Consider the following 8,090-nt stretch of genomic DNA (forward strand, 5'->3'; position numbering starts at 1 on the left):
TCCTCACTCTCGCTCTGTCTCTCTCTGTCTCTCTCTCTCTCTCTCGCTCTGTCCTTCTCTCTCTCTCTGTCCTCTCTCTCTCTCTCTCTCTCTCTCTCTCTCTTTCTGTGTGTAAAACTCCAAAAGTAATTTCACTTTACTACCCATATCTGGCTGTTTTGAAATATTTTTGATTTATGTTTTTCTTTGGAATGAAATAATCAGATTTTCGTTTTTCTTTACAATTAATCATTTTCTTCTTTTTAATTGTTTTTTATTTCTTTACGTGCTTTGTTTGGGATGTGGTACCCTCGAGGTAAGAACTCACTTCCCCTCTGTCAGCCAATCAGTGGCCAGGGTTTCATGTCACTTCCTCTCTGTCAACCAATCAGTGGCCAGGGCCTCATGTCACACCCTTTGTCGGTACTCTTAAACCCCTTTCACACTATCGGTCCGATCCCAACCAAACTGTGCTGGCTCTGATATTTTCTTTACACATTGTCTCTTGTCGGCACGGTTACAGTAACTATGGAGGATGCGTAACCAGGCCAGCTCAGTACAGCTTGGTTTGGTTCGACTTAGTAGTGTGAAAATCCCTTTTAAGACATCTTGATTTTATAATAGTACATTAGTGAATATATATATATATATATATATATATATATATATATATATATATACACACAGTGCATTGGGAACTATTCAGATCCCTTGACTTTATCCACATTTTGTGGATTAAATTGTTGTTTTTCAATCTACACACAATACCCCATAATAACAAAGCAAAAATGTATATTAAAAAAATTACTGAAATCTTGTTTCTCATGGTCTGAGAGTCCTTTTGGTGCCTTTTGGCAAACTCCAAGCGGGCTGTCATGTGCCCTTTTACTGAGGAGTGGCTTCCGTCCGGCCACTCTACCATAACGGCCTGAGATAACGGCTGCAGAGATGGTTGTCCTTCTGGAAGGTTCTCCCATCTCCACAGAGGAACTCTGGAGCTCTGTCAGAGTGACCATCGGTTCTTGGTCACCTCCCTGACCAAGCCCTTCTCCCCCGATTGCTCAGTTTGGCAGTGCAGCCAGCTCTAGGAAGAGTCTTGTTGGTTCCAAACTTCTTCCATTTTAGAATGATGGAGGCCACTGTGTTCTTGGGTTCATTCAATGCTGCAGAAATGTTTTGGTACCCTTCTCCAGATCTGTGCTTCGACACAATCCTGTCTCGGAGCTCTACGGACAATTCCTTCGGACCTCATGGCTTGGTTTTTGCTTTGGTATGCTCTAATCAACTGTGGGATTTAATATAGACAGGTGTGTGCCTTTCCAAATCATGTCGAATCAATTGAATTTACCACAGGTGGACTCCAATTAAGTTATAGAAACATCTCAAGGATGATCAATGGAAACAGGATGCACCTGAGCTCAATTTTGAGTCTCATAACAAAGGGTCTAAATACTTATGTAAATACGGTATCTGTTGTTAACTTTTAAGACATTTGCAAACATTTCTAAAAACCTATTTTTACTTTGCCATTATGGGGTATTGTGTGCAGATTGCTGAGGATTTTTTCAAAATGTAATCAATTTTAGAATAAGGCTGTAACCTAACAAAATATGGAACAAGTGAAGGGGTCTGAATACTTTCCGAATGCACTGTATATAAACTGATGTTTATGAATAGTGAATACAGTACATTCACATCAACATAATACTTCATGTAGTATATATACAGTATATATTCAGTATAATATGAATAGTGAATATAGTACATTCACATTAACAGAATACTTCATGTAGTGTATATACAGTATATGTGCAGTATGTTATGAATAGTGAATATAATACATTCACAGAATACATCATGTAGTATATATATATTGTAGAATATGTTGTAGCATGACGATGCAGATGCATGCAATGCTTTTATACAATGACTTTATACAATGATTTTCAATTACCATGACTTTAATACCATGACTTAATACCATGACTTTAATACCATGACTTTAATACCATGACTTAATACCATGACTTTAATACCATGACTTTAATACCATGACTTTAATACCATGACTTTAATACCATGACTAAATACCATGACTAAATACCATGACTAAATACCATGACTAAATACCGTGCCTTTAATACCATGACTTAAAACCTCTACTGCCTCAGAAACCGGATCCGGGAGCACCCCCCACCCCCACACACTGATTAGCATAGCTAGCATAGCTTCACAAGTAGATAGTAGCATCTAAATATCATTAAATCACAAGTCCAAGACACCAGATGAAGATACAGATCTTGTGAATAAAGCCACCATTTCAGATTTTTAAAATGTTTTACAGGGAAGACAAAATATGTAAATCTATTAGCTAAACACGTTAGCAAAATACACCACTATTCTAACTCCATCAGTTTCTTACTCCTTCAGGTGCTATCACCAATTCGGCTCAACTAAGATATTGATAGCCACTAACCAAGAAAAAACTCTTCAGATGACAGTCTGATAACATATTCATGGTATAGGATAGTTTTTGTTAGAAAAAAGTGCATATTTCAGGTAGAGAATCACAGTTTACAATTGCACCGACCATCACAAATCGACTAGAATTACTAGATAGAGCAACGTGTATGACCAATTTACTCATCATAAAACATTTCATAAAAATAGACAAAGCATAGCAATGGAAAGACCCAGTTCTTGTGATTTCAGACCATATTTCAGATTTTCTAAGCGTTTTTCAGCGAAAACACATAAATCGATAAGTTAGCATACCACATGTGCAAACGTTACCAGAGCATCGATTCCAGCCAAAGAGCGCTATAACGTAATCACCGCCAAAATATATTAATTTTTTCACTAACCTTCTCAGAATTCTTCCGATGACACTCCTGTAACATCATTTTACAACATACATATACAGTTTGTTCGAAAAGGTGCATATTTAGCCATACAAAACCGTGGTTACACAATAAAAATACTAGGAAATCAAGCCTCAATATGTCTGACGTCATCTATCAGAGTGATCTAGTTTAATTGAAAGCTAATCATATACTTGACTAAAAAATACAGGGTTGACAGGAATCGAAAGACAAATTAGTTCTTAATGCAACCGCTGATTTACATTTTTAAAATTATCCTTACTTTTCAATACAGGGTTCGCCAAGTGAAGCTATACCAAACAAAATGGCGAAATATGCGTTTAAAATATTTCGACAGAAACACGATTTATCATATTAAATATTGCTTACTTTGAGCTGTTCTTCCATCAGATTCTTGGGCAATGTATCCTTTCTATGTTATAAACGTCTTTTGGTCGATAGATGTCCTCTGTCCTTCGAAATGTCCACCACCAACACCGACACCCCGAAACGTTTCCAAAGCTAAAAGTGCACGACAAATAAATTCCTCAGAATCACACTAAACGGATATAAATTGCTATAAAACGGTTCAAATTAACTACATTATGATGTTTTACAACTATAACGACTGAAAACATGACCGGAGAAATATTGCTGGTTAGACAACGATTTGGAACGAGGCAAGTCCGATGTCCTTCACGCTTCAGGCGCGCGACGAGAAAGGGAGGTCACTATACATTTTGGTCTTTTATAATGGCTGTGATTGTCCCATCGATTCCATTCAAAACGTGATGACGTACAGACACCCAGAGGAAGACGTAGGCAGTGTCGGTTTCTTCATAGCATTCACTGTCGCCTTAAAAACAGACTCCAGATCAGGGGTAAAAATTTCTGAAATCTGAAACCCTGTCCATGAAAAGTGCTGTAGATATTGTTCTGTACCACTCAGAGACAAAATTCCAACTTCTATAAAACTAGAAGGTGTTTTCTATCCAATAATAACAATAATATGCATATTGTACGATCAAGAATTTAGCACGAGGCAGTTTAATTTGGAGACCCAAATATGCTAATGCGGAACAGCACCCCCTATAGTTCCAAGAAGTTAAATACTGACGTTAAACCATGACTTTAATACTGACTTTAATGCCATGACTTAATACCGTGACTTAATACCGTGACTTAATACCGTGACTTAATACCGTGACTTAATACCATGATTAATACCATGACTTTATACCATGACTTAATACCATGACTTAATACCATGACTTAATACCATGACTTTAATACCATGACTTAATACCATGACTTTAATACCATGACTAATATACCATGACTAAATACCATGACTAAATACCGTGCCTTTAATACCATGACTAAATACCGTGCCTTTAATACATGACTTAAAATACTGACGTTAATACCATGACTTTAATACTGACTTTAATACCGTGACTTTATACCGTGACTTAATACCATGACTTAATACCATGACTTAATCCATGACTTAATACCATGACTATACATAATACCATGGCTTAATACCATGACTTAATACCATGACTTAATACCATGACTTAATACCATGACTTAATACCATGACTTAATACCATGACTTTAATAACATGACCTTTAATAACATGACTTAATAACATGAACTTTAAAACATGACTTAATACCATGACTTAATACCATGACTTAATACCATGACTTAATACCATGACTTAATACACATGACTTAATACCATGACTTAATACCATGACTTAATACCATGACTTAATACCATGACTTAATACCATGACTTTAATACCATGACTTTAATACCATGACTTTAATACCATGACTTTAATACCATGACTTTAATACCATGACTTTAATACCATGACTTAATACCATGACTTTAATACCATGACTTTATTACCATGACTTTATTACCATGACTTTATACCATGACTTTATACCATGACTTTATACATGACTTTATACCATGACTTAATACCATGACTTAATACCATGACTTAATACCATGACTTATACCATGACTTTATACCATGACTTTATACCATGACTTAATACCATGACTTAATACCATGACTTAATACCATGACTTAATACCATTGACTTTATACCATGACTTTATACCATGACTTAATACCATGACTTTATACCATGACTAATACCATGACTTTATACCATGACTTAATACCATGACTTAATACCATGACTTAATACCATGACTTTATACCATGACTTTATACCATGACTTTATACCATGACTTAATACCATGACTTAATACCATGACTTTTACCATGACTTTATACCATGACTTTATACCATGACTTTATACCATGACTTTATATACCATGACTTTATACCATGACTTAAATACTGACTTTAATACCATGACTTTAATAATGACTTTAATACTGACTTTAATAACTATGACTTTAAATAGTGACTTTAATACAGACTTAATATCATGACTTTAATACTATGACTTTAATATCATAACTTTTATATCGCTGTATATTTGAAACGTTTTGAAACACAAGGAAACGTGTCTCTGTCATTTGACAGATTCAGCCATTTAGTCCCTGCTCGTTTCAAAACGTTTCCTCTTGTTTTGAGTCTAATGAACACAGCCCTGTTGCACTATGGAGGCTGTCTGTCTCTGTGTACTGGTGTTAACCCTCCTCTCTCCCTTCCTCTTCCTCTCTACAGCAGTCAAGAGTCTGCTGAACAAGAAGGCTGACGCCGTCAAGGTGAGTTTCTGCGTTTAACGTTCCAGACGGCTCCCTTTGTTTGCCGACACCGTACACTACCTTTGGCCAGAACCCTCTGCAGAAAGCAGTGCACTAACTAGAGAGTAGGATGCTGATTGGCCCTCTGGAGAAAGCAGTGCACTAACTAGAGAGTAGGGTGCTGATTGGCCCTCTGCAGAAAGCAGTGCACTAACATAGAGAGTAGGGTGCTGATTGGCCCTGTGTCTCTGGTATAGATAGTCCTGTGTCAGACCGTCTCAGTACTCTGGTATAGATAGTCCTGTGTCAGAGTGTGTCAGTACTCTGGTATAGATAGTCCTGTGTCAGAGCTGTGTCAGGTACTGTACATCATGTTAGATATTGTCTTATGCATGCTGCCTGTGTGGATTGGGTCAGATGAACGAATGGGAGCCTGGCACCTTAATAATACATTTGAAAACAATTAGCTGATCCGGTTGTCTCTTGAATACAGTTTGGCTCGAAGAGCATTCAACTGACTAGGCAGGCCAGCTCGAGAGCCGCTGTAGCTTGAGAGGGTGTGAAGCAACCACTAGAGCGAGTGGCCCCCTCTGCTGGCAGAAACAAGCACAACACCCCTTGACTAAGTGATTATTAAATGACAGAGATGACCTTATACACCAGGGTCCCACTAAAGCCGTGGACCCATTTTTCCTTCTTCTTCCGGCCGGGGGGGCCGTAACATAGTTATGTAATCATTTGTACACTGCAAATTGACCACAAGAATCCCTAACAGATCCTAGTATTTGACTTAATAATTTACAACCGTGATTACGTTGGAATACAATTAGATATGACTCTCTATGTATGTGTGGAATACATGGGAACAGATTTCCTACATTAAAATCTATTATTGCTGGTTACCTGGTGACTTTACAGTCTTTCTGTTTAACAATAAAAATACTTACTTAGGGGGTCAAATAAAATGACCGGCAGGCCGTCTATTGAACCCTGTAGGATCTATATACACTATGAAACCATCATTCAGGGGGACTGTTCTATTGAACCCTGTAGGATCTATATACACTATGAAACCATCAGGGGACTGTCTATTGAACCCTGTAGGATCTAAATTACACTATGAAACCATCAGGGGACTGTCTATTGAACCTGTTTATAGCAGGATCTATATACACTATGAACCCATCAGGGGACTGTCTATTGAACCCTGTATGGATCTATATACACTATGAAACCATCAGGGGGACTGTCTATTGAACCCTGTAGGATCTATATACACTATGAAACCATCAGGGACTGTCTATTGAACCCTGTTATACGGACGGACTATATACACTATGAAAGCCATCAGGGGACGTGTCTATTGAACCCTGTAGGATCTATATACACTATGAAACCATCAGGGGACTGTCTATTGAACCCCTGTAGGATCTATAATACACTATGAAACCATCAGGGGACTGTCTATTGAACCCTGTAGGATCTATATACACTATGAAACCATCAGGGGACTGTCTATTGAACCCTGTAGGATCTATATACACTATGAAACCATCAGGGGACTGTCTATTGAACCTGTAGGATTATATACACTATGAAACCATCAGGGGGACTGTCTATTGAACCCTGTAGGATCTATATACACTATGAAACCATCAGGGGACTGTCTATTGAACCCTGTAGGATCTATATACACTATGAAACCATCAGGGGACTGTCTATTGAACCCTGTAGGATCTATATATACACTATGAAACCATCAGGGGACTGTCTATTGAACCCTGTAGGATCTATATACACTATGAAACCATCAGGGGACTGTCTATTGAACCCTGTAGGATCTATTACACTATGTAAACCATCAGGGGACTGTCTATTGAACCGCGTAGGATCTATATATCCACTATGTAACCATCAGGGGGACTGTCTGAACCCTGTAGGATCTTATACACTATGAAACCATCAGGGGACTGTCTATTGAACCGCCTGTAGGATCTATATACACTATGAAACCATCAAGGGGACTGTCTATTGACCCTGTATGATCTATATACACTATGAAACCATCAGGGGACTGTCTATTGAACCCTGTAGGATCTATATACACTATGAAACCATCAGGGGACTGTCTATTGAACCCTGTAGGATCTATATACACTATGAAACCACCAGGGGACTGTCTATTGAACCCTGTAGGATCTATATACACTATGAAACCATCAGGGGACTGTCTATTGAACCCTGTAGGATCTAATATACAGCTATGAAACCATCAGGGGACTGTCTATTGAACCTGTAGATCTATATACACTATGAAACCATCAGGGAACTGTCTATTGAACCCTGTAGGATCTATATACACTATGAAACCATCAGGGGACTGTCTATTGAACCTGTAGGATCTATATCCACTATGAAACCATCAGGGGAACTGTCTATTGAACCCTGTAGGATCTAGGTACGGCTGAAAGCTAAATTAAAGTTGACAGAATAGATTTGACCAG

The sequence above is a fragment of the Salvelinus sp. IW2-2015 genome, unplaced genomic scaffold (genome assembly GCF_002910315.2).
Source record: "Salvelinus sp. IW2-2015 unplaced genomic scaffold, ASM291031v2 Un_scaffold1405, whole genome shotgun sequence".
Taxonomy (NCBI): domain Eukaryota; kingdom Metazoa; phylum Chordata; class Actinopteri; order Salmoniformes; family Salmonidae; genus Salvelinus; species Salvelinus sp. IW2-2015.